We start from the raw sequence: 12,687 nt of genomic DNA, 5'->3' as shown, positions 1-12,687 counted from the left end.
TAGAAGAGACACATGTTCATGACATCATATTGCTCTCCCCAGGAAATGCAATAAAACTTGCAGCTCCCCGCAGAGCAACTCCACACACCACCCTGTGCTCTCACACCTGCCAAGAGCTGTTGACTCTGTAGGTCCACTAAATAGCAATACTTCAAACTACATGTAAGAGCAGTGCACCTATATGGAGCTCTACTTAGCCATTAGTATGAAAGAAAACGGCTGAGCTGTCAGCAGAGCCGTCACACTGTGCAAACTGTAAGCAATACAGTTTTATATCATTTTTACTTTTCCCAGCTGTGAACCACTGTAGCATTCGCATTGCACGGTGTCAATCAACAACTCAGTCAGTAATTTTAGCATTTTTATATACTTTACTTTGACATTTTGTTTTTTGAGCATACTGTACTGCACACAGAGTATAGTTAGAAAAGTATACAGACATGCAGCTTGGACACAGGCTCAGACTTTCCTCAGCCCTTGAGGATAAGACCAGTCACTTAGCTAATTTAGTACTCTTCCACAGTCCACCAGTTTGCCCAGGGCAAATTTTTATTGTCTTATTGTTCATGACACGACGTAGTTAAGTTGTGGTTTGTTCTGGCCCAAATCAGGTCTAGTGACACTTGGAAAGAGTTAGTGCACAACCTTTTTAGCTCTGGACCAGATGCTCTGTGAATACATCATTTAGTCCAAATGAACACACTCAACCTGTTGATGTCATTAGAAAAACCCTGAAAAAAGTGTTGTTGAAGTATTGAAATAAAAACAAACAAAAAGTAATTAAACCATTGCATTAAATCATTGCTGATCACAGATCAAATGCAGTGCTAATTAAAATCATTGCCATGCACCACCCAGTGATTTGGACAGTTTTGTTGGGACTTTTGATGAGGCCAGTTGTTTTCTGTGAAAGATTTTCATGTTTTGGATTATCTCCTTTATAGTGCTGGAACATATCCATTCATTGTGGCACACCAATTTTATGGTTTCATGTCTGTCATCCCTTTCAACAAATAAATTATTGTTAATCCTTCTTCTTTGTGCTATTGCAAATGTACAAGCATATAACTAAGCAGAGTAATGAACAGCACATGAGCTGTTATTTTGCATCAACTTCACTTTCACTTTAGATTTTGACATGAAGAAATTGCTAGATGGGTAAAATGTTGCTGTTTAAGTTGGAGCTCAAAGAGGGTATGTGTTATATTGACAGTATTCCCCATGTGCCACACTGAACTGATAAATCGGCTTACATTTATATTTGATGTTCACATTTACACTAAGAATAGTACAACGGCTCTCTCATTGACAGTATTAATAGGAAAGGGACCTTCATATAAGATCAATGGAAAAGCAAAAATGAACTCTAACCACATGCTTCAAATATACATAAACCATCTCGGGAAACTAAAGAATGTACAGAACTCTTAGTAATACAAAACACACATTGCTGCTACATCTGCTTACATTTTTCATATTCACGAGTGGAGTCATCACAGTTTAGTTATACCAGCTAAATTTGGCATATCAACAAGACAAGATGTCAGAGTCCACAGAGCTTTCATGTTTGTGTCACAGTGAAAAGACAGACAACAGTTAGTCATCTGTTTCTACCTGCTCTGAGTTTTCCTGTGTGTTTAAATGAAAAACAGGCTGTGCAATCTTTATGTATTTTACAGGGCAAAATTCTTTCTGTAAAGGCCATACTGGCCAGTAAGCGAATGTGATTATACTTGAGATGAACCGCATGTACTCTGATGGGAGATTTGTTTCAAAATGTATTCTGCTGCTGATTATCTTTAAAAATTATATTCAGTAATGCATTTGCTGTATTACTCAACTTCCGTGATGTAATTTATAGAAAAAGTATTCCATCGCCCACTGGCGGCTTCATTGCTTTAATGTTGCTTTAGAACAACAATACACTTTGGAGTGAAAAAGACATTTTGTCTTGACGCCTCATTAGCTTCACCCATCATAAATGTGTTTCTCTAATGCTTTTTTTCTCCAATTTTACTACTCTACGGAAATATTAATAATATGAAAATATGAAAGAGATGTGAAGTCTTTCATTTCTCAGCAATAACAATTATATAACTGGAAATAATCGCAAAATTATCCCTGCATGGAAGAGCAGCATTGCACATAACAGCTTCATCCTGGTGGTTTTAGATACATGAATGGCATTTTTTTTTTTTTTTTAAATGTATCAACTCTAGTACATAAGCTATAAGTAATTTTGCATTACACAGACAGATTGGCAAAGCAAATTTCCCTGTCTACACTATTACCTGTTGTTTGTCTTGTGTAATTCACTGCTGGTCTACCAATGATCTTACATTCAAAAACAGTTCACACTTGACTCGTTTCCTCTTGCACTAATCAAGACAACAATCTGATTGTTTTTCTTAGACTCTTATTACTAAAGATCAACGTGTACGGAAATGAGCTGATGGAAAAAGAGGAGGTATACTGTAGCAGTTTTTTCGATGTTGTTGCAAATGAGACTTCAGTTAGCTTTTGTCAGATAGATTTCATAGACCTGACTTAATGGGAACACAGATGGTCGCCTATGAGGCTGAATTGAGGTTTAAGAGAAGAAGCAACATGAACTTCTAACATGAAACAGATGTGCACACACACATATAGAGTAAACAGGCTAATAAATATGTGCACTCACCTCTGGTCGGGCAATATACAGAAAATCACACACGCACACCAGCATTTCTATAAGCTTGCAGTAACACCATTCACCATCTGGTAATGGATATGTTCTAAAGAAGAAATGAGAAGGCAAACTCAACTAAAAGCATCTCTGTCAGCAGCATACATTCAAAACACATCTCACTGCACATAACTCACACTGATATCTCTTCCAAGAGGCTATTTACACTAGCACTTAGAACCATTAGCAGCCCATGTTAGCATTAAAAATTCTTCATTTAACTCTATATTGTCATTTGGGATTTTTTAAAAGAAAAATAGGCTGGGTCTTCTTTATGTGTTTGAGCTATTTCAACACTGGGTTGAGAAAATGCTTCATAACAGAGCAGAACATTATGACTGAGAATTTTCTCATATTGACTCGTTAAATGTTTTAACCTTAACCTCAAGTTATTCATATCACTGGAACATGCTATTGTGAAAAAAATGAAATTTGTGGTACACCGACATGTAGGGGATTTATCTGGATATAGCTAAGGAATTATTCATCCTGTGCAGCCCATAAGCGGTCAACAACAACAGCTTAACGAGAACCAGGGCCACTTATTCTCAGTGTTTTTTACCTCAATTCCATTTAAAAGGCAAAAAAGTGCCTGAATACATTTTAAACAAGCTCTGAAGAAAATTAAATGTTTAATGAGCTTGCCTCTGCTTCTTTTGTGTGCTATCTTGATCCAGTTGTTATTGTACTGCAACAGTATTGATTCACTGTTCTAGCTTCTTCACTTGTATTGCTTAAATTGCACTTTATGTTAGAGTACTGTCTCGATGTTTTGGTCAGTCAGGTCTGGGAGATGGTGTTGTTTGAAACCATAGGTTTTTTTTTTCTTTCTTATGTGTCCTCTGGAATTCAATTGAAACAGAAATTAAAACATATGAACATAAACATAAAATAGAAAAAAAATGAGTACATATAGACTAATATAAATTCAATTGTGTACAAATATATACATCATGGCAAAACTATAAAGCACCTAAGTAAAAAAAATGAAATAAAGAGAAATAATCCAGGCAAGACCAGATGTAAGCTCAGGTCAACATGGTTCAAGTTAGCGTAATTCAACAGAGAATCAGTGACCTCAACACTGAATTTTTACACCAGGGAAGAAGCTTTACAGTATCCATCATGAAATACTGCTGAGGCCAGACTGGGTGTGTTATGGCACATCTAGTAGGTCAACTGCATGTGGTTTTATGCTGTATTTGTGTATCTACTGTATGCGTGATAAGCACTGTGTGACTGAATACAAAAAAAAAGTGTGTGCATGGTAGGGTGTGTTGGTCAGCTGTTAATGATGCTGTCATGTCAGGGAGTCTCCTTTCTCAGGAGAGAAGGCTGACTCATGGGCTCACTGGCTGGCCTACTTTTACTGGGACTGGAAACTGGATCGCTGCACCCAAAATCCCCAAACATCCATGTACTGTATACAGGGGCCAAGTTACTCAGCAGGACTTTTTGATAAGACATGCAAACATTAGTCAGGTGCACAGAACAAAACAGGTGGCGTGGGTGTGAGATGAGTATTCTCTGTGGAGAGTAATGTTCATTTCAACACCTGATTTTTATTTTGTTTTAGTCTAATAAAATATATATATAGATATAAAATGTAGTCATTTCTTGTTAATGTTAGCTTCCCTTTAATAAACATAAAATTGAAGCCAGCAATGCTATGACCATATGCTACTATGCAGCCATCTTGTGACAGTTTAACCCAGATATTTACATGTGATGACACCAGCCTCTTCTGTCACTTCTCACTTTACAACTATGGGGTCTATAATTTAGGATGATAAAAGAACACATGTTGATTTTACATCTTCATTCAGCTTCATTCATCTTCATTCAAGCTAGTACTTTTTCATTTGTTGTATCCTAAACTGCTCTATCATTTCCCACTGGTTACATTTGCCACTAGATTTATTTGTTTTGAGCCAGTACTGTCAAAATGGAAACTTCTGTCCAGTCGACCAGCTTCAATGATCGTAGTAGTTTTGTACTGACATCATCTCATGCAGATGGCTTCTATCCTGACAGCCAAGTGTGTAATGGTAATAGGAATACAGCAATTGACCCACTTTTACTTAGTGTATTAGCATCAAGTGGTCACTATAGTGGTTTATTATAGTGGTCATTATTATTTATTAATTACATGCATGTACTGACTTGCACAGCGAAGATGGCCATCGGGCAAATGGTTTCAGGTAAGTTCATCCACAAAAACAGAGAATTTGAAGTTACTATTTACTTAACTAAAGAACTTCATTAATATTTACTATCTACAATTTCGGGTATCTAATATTTTAGGACCATTTTAGGCTTGTCAGCAGCAGAGGTGTCACACAGTTTAGTGATAATGCCAGCGGTCAGTGCCTGGATCATGAAAGAATTAATAAGAGTAAAGGTCAGAGACCTCTGGTGAAAGTCTTTAGCTGGTCGCTGCTGTCACTCACTGCCATCTGGCCAATAGTAATCAGAGTTCAGATACTAAAAGATTTTGAATTCACAATATAAGTGTTAAATTACTTTTTTCAATCAGTTTATGTTTGACATCCCTTTCAGCTCAGTCTACAGCTACAGTTTAGATTCACTCAAGTCAACAAACTTGAAATTATTTCCTTTGTTTATTCTTTTAATTAATTATTGCATTAGTCCAGACCCCCAGAAATAAGATAATTATGCATCTGCTCAGCACCGTGCTAGAGACAGCCATCAAAACCAATTCTTTTATAGGAGTATCAATGTTATGGTTTACTTCCAATGAGCAACTCAGTCTGACCTACATTATTTAGTTGTCTCCTAACTTGAGTGTTTTGGTTGTTGAAATCCAACACTGGAACAATTTTTTTTTTTTTCATGAGAACACCTCATTCTCCATTTGGACATTGGTCCATTTGGTAAAAATCTATTTTTGGACTTATGTATTGTTACTAGTATGAGATGACAACTTCATGTAATGGCTTTACATTGACATGCATAGTACAAAAGAATTAGCTTGTTCATTGATCCTTGGCAGCTTTCTGCTAGGGTTTTTAGCAAATCATTTACAGAAATCTCAGCTCTAGGAGGGTTTTGGCCGTATATCGTGTTTCTTATAAGCCTATTGACAATCTGGTAACCAGGTGTGAATCAGCAGCAGTTAGTGTTGATGTTTTGCTCACTGAGTCGTGTCAAAGTGGATTTTGGAAATCCCAGCCCTGGTGAAGACCTCAACGAAGTTCCTTTGCAATAAACTGAATGAGGCAGATAGCAAGCCTTGGATTTATGGAAGTGGGAATGCCTGGGAATATTGCACAGGGGAGTGTTTCTATTGTTGTTATAACCCAGTGATTTAGAAGAGGAGCCTTTAAACTTTCACCAGATTGAAGAAATTCAGTGTTACACTGGGACCTGAGCCCATTAAAACTAACATATGTTCTTGTATCATAAGAGAGCTGTCAGAAACAAGCGTGCAACCCAGTTTTTGGTGTGATTCATGACAGGAGAACCGCTGATTTAGCAATTATAAATGTCATATTTCAAAAACACAAGCGCCCCAAACCATCCATACGTGCACACAAACACTCACCTGTTGCACACTAGTGCAACATTGCCCTGCGCATGTACCTTGTAATTATAGACATCCATTGTAAAGCAGCTGTGAGATCACAATTTGTTTGGGATGAGAAGTTGAACACCCATACTTCGACCCTCATGGCTTTGCCTCCTCACCCACCATCCACCACCCACACCCCCACCCCCAAACTCCTCAACAGCCTAGCAACAAATACACACACGCAACATTTCACATGCACATACACACTAATGTACACGCATCAGATGAGATAATAAGACTCTTTATTCTGTAGCAGGTGAGCTATAGCCTTAGGTGATCTGGGATGGGAAAGATTAGAGAAGGCTAACCGTATAAAAAATAAAAGGGAATAAAGAAAGGCATGAATAAACACACAAGTATGAGGAGGATTAACAAAGCAATAAAAAGGCAGATGTAAGTTTCCTATAGGTGAGACAAATAAGTTGATTTATGACACTCGTAGGAGGCTGGTTAGAGGGTTTTTCCAGAGCAGAAAAACAAAAATATTAGATCAGTTTGAATGGATGGGAGGATGATGCATATGGACAGATGGTTGTATGGATAAAGGATAAATGGCTAGTTAATGTAATGAGATGATGCATCTACTCAAGTATCTAAATGTAAGTGGACCCCTGAACAAAGATGATTAAAAGCTAACAGCATTGATTTATTAGAGAGTTTGTTTGTTCAAGAATGATGACACAGAAAGTCCGAGCACTCCGTCCTCTCGAAAATGATCACACTGTAATACTTCCAAAGACACAGAAAGAGCAAAATCCACTCTATGAAACATAAAAAAAGACATAATCAGACTGGAAAACAGAAATGTATTATGGGGGGAAAGGGCAGAGACAAAAAATGTGCTGAGAACTGAAAGTGGGTAAAGATGGAGTGAAAGGATAGAGAGGTGAAGGAGCAGGAAGCGATAAAGGGAGGAAGGAGGAACTGGAGAGACATCTGTTTGGTGTCAGGGACAGGTTAAGAATGACTGAGACCAATAGAGCGACAATGGGGGGGGGGGGGGGGGGGGGGTGCAAGGAGTGTGGAAAACATTACAGGGCTAGAAGTTTCTAATTGGAAAAGACAGACATTAACATAAGCTGCAGAACTCTGAGGGCATGTCTCACACTGCATGAGTGCATAGGCGTGTCTGTCCTGTAAGTGTTGATGTTCAAGGATGTGTGTGTTTTTATGTGAGCTGGTTCTGGTTATTGTTGTATCTCATTAGGGAGGGTATTTCTGCACCTAATGTGCATGTGTATTTTTGTGTGTGTTTCTGAAGGAGAGCGAGATTGAAAGAGAGAGATCGAGAGACTGAAAAAGAAGGAGACTGATAAGGCAAGATAAGAGAAAGACTAAAAAAAGATCTACGTTGGGAAGAAACTATAATAAAAGATGAAAAGAAAACACATAGAGGGAGCAGTAAAAGCCACCATGACACAGAGAGAGCTGGTTAGTATCAGGAAGCCATAATAATACACAGTCTCAGGGAGGCAGGAGGGTTGTATCACAGACTGTGTTTGCAGTTTTACTGTCCTATTTCACTGTAGTCTTGCAGACACCTCACTTTTCCAATTCTGTCATTTGCACTTTCCTCACATGAAGACCAGACTGCTAGAAATGCATTACAGGATGCATTACCAAAAAAAAAAAAAAAAAAAAAAGCATACGTGTGTTAAGAAATCAGAAAATGAAAATCTAAGGTGTTGACAGGTTTTTTTAAAAATAAAAAGAAACTGATTCAGGTAACCATTCGTCCATGTTACAGTCGACTTTTGAACAAGACAGTATCTTTATATAGTTCTGCTGTTTAAAGGTAATTCTGTAATCTCTTTTGTAAATTAACTTCATAAGACTTTGTGAATATGCAACTGTAGAGTTTTTATTTCATAAATAAAATGCGGCAGTGCAGCTGTGGAAATTAGGTTTCTTAAAACACAATAAGAGCTGAGGGACTCTGGCGAAGGCCCAGGCACAGTAATTATGCTGTTTTCCTCTGAGAGACAAAAACGAGATCCTGCTAATATAATCTCAGTTTTATCTTCTCTGGTGGTGGGAACCTGGGGGGAGATAAGTAGAAGGAGGGAATAAGGAAAACAGAAAAAGCATCAAGTAGAGGAAACGGAAAGATAGGGACAGCCATTTAAGGCTCACAATAAAATCAGGATAACATTAATCCCCAGCTATAGTGATGTCTTCTTATTACCTAGTCTCTGTCACAGCCTACAAATATATTAATGTTGCTGAAACGATTCCCCTCTCTGCACTATGGCTTATAGAGAGAGCATCAGATATACTGAATATACCCTCATCCCCCTTGTGTCTGTTCCAGTGCAAATGTTACAATACTTTTACATCATTGAACCAAAGCTGACATTCTGTTATAACTTGCAGAAAATCAGTGAATTGTGTATAATATGACATGTAGTTGTAGTAGGAGTGTATCATCTGTCTGCACAATAACTATATTACAGGTAAGATTATCTTTTTTTATTTTTCATTTGTATAAACATGCATATCGACGCACGTGAATCTATGTAGGAGATCTGCACAACAACACTGATGCCTTTAAAGCGGAACACATTCAAGATCAGTTCATAGACTACAACATAGACACTTGTAGCAAGTCCGGACTTGATGCTGACCAGGTCCTGTGGCTTTTTCTTCACAGTTTTTATCTTAATATCGTAATAGGCGTCTGCTGTGTTTGGCAGAAAACCCCCCACAAAATTCAAGTTTGTGGGAGGAAGCAAAGGTAAACACAATAAAAGTTTGACACATCCCGTCCCACACTCCCTTTGTTCTGTCTTGTAAAACAGCATGATTAAGGTTGTAGTCTAAAAAGAGAAGAACCTAGTATTTCATTAGAGGATGTGCTAGGAGAGGGACTATCAACTAAAGTGTACAAAGCTTTAATTAAATATCTAAAGAAAACAGAGCTAATAAGGGGAATATATGAATATGGACATTAGTATGGGCAGCATGGTGGCTGAGTGGTTAGCATTGTTGCCTCACAGCAAGAAGGTCGTGGGTTTGCAACCCTGCCTTTCTATGTGGAGTTTGCATGTTCTCCCTGTGCTTGTGTGGGTTTTCTCCAGGTACTCTGGTTTCCTCCCACAGTCCAAAAACATGTATGTCAGGTTGATTGGTGACTCTAAATTGCCCATAGGAGTGAGTGTGAGTGTGTGAGGTTGTTTGTCTCTATGTGGCCCTGTGATGGACTGGTGACCTGTCCAGGGTGGACCCCTGCCTTTCACCCAAAGAGAGCTGGGATAGGCTCCAGCTGATCCCCGTGACCCTGGTTAAAGGAAAAAGCAGGTATAGATAATGAATGGATGGATGGAAATTAGCATTAGAGGAAAGTCTTGGTACACCCTCCAGTTTGGTACAGTAGGTGGTGGTAATGCACCTGAATCTGGTATGCCACCTGCCAATATAAAACTAAAGGAAAAGGAAGTACAGGAAGTATGAGATTAGTCTATTTTATTTTGAACCATGTCCAAATGTACGCAAATAAAAGCAAATCTTACTAAGTTAGAATTTACCAGGAAGACAAAAATGATGATGTTAAGTTAGCTGAGTTAGCCACCTCTGTTCGCCACATACGCTGCTTATGGTGGAGCAACTTGTAACCAAAGTTGAGGACTATAGCAAGTCAGCAACTCAAGAGAGGAACCTGTAAACAGGCTGGTTTGGCCTCTTCTCTCTGCTTACAGATAGGATTTTTCCTCATTCTTTGTTTAATGTGTTAAAACTTTATTTTGTTATTTTGTGTGTAATGAGCACTAGAGGAAAAGTGATGTTTTATTTGTGTATCAATATATTTGTTATCATTTATAATTTAGTCCCATGGTTTGTAAGAACTCCCCTCTCCACCTGGGACTTCAGTAAATTGCAGCAACTTAAAAAAAGCACATTATCATTGTCTACGTTAGAGGGAAAATATTGCTTACTGTGCCGTAGCAAAGACATGATCATATCAATGTGTGCGTTGTGTTAATAGTTTGTGTGTAGGTATGTGTTTTTGTGCATGCATATATTTGTGTGAGTGGCTAATACATAAGTATGAGGATTTATTCAAGCATACTTTATTATATGTCTGCATGTCGCTCTGCGATTATGTGCACAGAGAGATTATTCTGGGCACATCAACATTTTGCTGTACACTCTGTGTCTGTGTGTTTGTGTGTGTGTGCGTGCGTGTGTGGCACTGCCATTTGAGATTTAGCAGAAGAGGTTTCTGAGTCAGCAAACCTGAAGGGCTCTGACTCAAGTCACGACTAGTGTTTGTTTGTGTGTGTGAAGGAGCAACATGTTTGTGTCCAACAATAGTACGTGAAAGGGCAAAGGATGATGGTGGCGATTATGTTGTGCAAGTGGACTTGTTAAATGACCATCATAATTGTTTTTTTTTTTATCTGTTTTATCTTTCTCAACTTAGACACAGCATTTGCTGTAAACCATACCCCCTACCCTTAGGTATATAAATAAAAACTGTAATTCAGATGATTTTATACAAATGTGATATAAACCATATGTACTCAGCAATCTACAGCTTATGATTGTGATTTGCTGCCAAAGTGTAATGATGAGCTAAACCTTTCCATAAATTTAAACTAAATAAGTTAGCCTACCTAAATCCAAAGTACAGGACTTTTGTTTTAGGTCACAAATGTGATCATCATGTCATGTCAAGATACTTAAAGCTTACAGATCATTTAACCAACTGGCTTCTTTCAGAGCATCGCATGAATGTTACAGACTAGAAAGATGAAGGACAGGTAGGAAAGGGTATAAGGAATAGTAAAGTTACAGTATAGAAGTAAAGGAGCAGCACACTTAAGAACCACTGAACAAACTAATAAATTAACAGATGTAAAAGGGGGTAAGAGGGATTAGAGAGGATGTATAGACAGTATGACCCAAAAACACAAAGTACGTGGAGGTAGGGGAAATATCCCCTGAAGCGCTCAGCTCAAATTTAGACAAACAGACAAGGAGTCAGTCTGCCAGCTCTACCAAAGTGATTCAGATCCACTGGATGCTGCCGATTTCAATATGTTGCACAGATTAACTTGTTCTAAACATTTCAAGTTGGGAAAATTCAAAACGTATACCCTTGCCTTAGGATGTACTGAGAAACAGTAGTCTTGTCATCTGGATGTTGACCAAAATCCATCCTTTTACCTTTCACTGTTACTCACAACACCAACACACCATCTGTTTTTTAGTCCTTAAATCAGGACTGTCTGTGTTGAAATAAGGCAGATTAAACCTGTAGTATCTGGATAGTTTGGATTCATTTGGGTCAAGTTATTGTGATGTATAGTATCGTAATAACAAGAGGCTATTATTCCTACAGCGAAAAACAGAAAGAGCACATTGGCTTTTTTCTGAGGTATGTCACACTGGCAAGACAAATGAAAAGAGTGCTATTGTTCAAAATATTCCCCAGGCTGTTTCTGCAATCTGTTGTTGTGACAACTAAACAATGGCAAAAAAGGACGTACATCTTTTCCTGTTTCATGGCCCATTGTATAGACTGTCAACCCTTTTCAAGTGAAAAATAAAAATACAAGACAAAAATCAATTCATGCATTTCCCTCAGACTTATTTGTGTGGTGTGTGAAAGTGAATGAATGAGACTGTGTGTATAGATCATAAGAATACACTTTAAACTTAAGACCACTGTATAACTTCTTCATTGATTTCATAGAAGAAGCAACATTAAAAATTGTACAGTGGCTGTTATTGGGACCATAGACGTGGGTTAGCAGGACCCTACTCCACTGATGTCTCATCAGTGGCGACTGCTGCTTCTGTCAGTTACTGAGAAAATAGTTAATAGCTAAAATGCTAATGTTGCCAACAGTAGATTGCTACATTTTCAGAGAGTAAAACTGTGTTTTTGTAACAATCAATGTAGGTGCATTTGCATATTGATATTTTGCAAAGTCAATAGGGCTTGACATTATGGTAATTTGTTATTGTCGACTTTGAGAAATTCAGAAACATACGTAAGGTAATTAGCTTTTTGCTCATTCAAAGAAAGATCAGCAGTGATTGGCTGCACCCACAAAGGTCAAAGCAGCTTAGCTCAAAGGTCAACACATTTGAACTTTCCCCGCAAGTGGATCGGGGATATGCTGAAAGCTGTTGCAACACCACACACACACAATAATGAGACTGCTCCATATAGATACGTGAATGTTTGAGGCCTTTAGAGCACTGCAGCACTCCATGTGAGTCAGTGATGTGAGTCTTTTTTGCAGATCTTTGAAGAACACAGGGTTTGAGGTCTTTTAATGGGAGCATGTGTGTAATTCTGAAAATCCATTGCCTTTATATTTAACCTCGAAACTGTTAAATTTCAAGTGTTTTACAGGATTTT

The sequence above is a fragment of the Mastacembelus armatus genome, chromosome 21 (genome assembly GCF_900324485.2).
Source record: "Mastacembelus armatus chromosome 21, fMasArm1.2, whole genome shotgun sequence".
Lineage (NCBI taxonomy): Eukaryota > Metazoa > Chordata > Actinopteri > Synbranchiformes > Mastacembelidae > Mastacembelus > Mastacembelus armatus.
Note: the sequence above shows the minus strand (reverse complement) of the source record.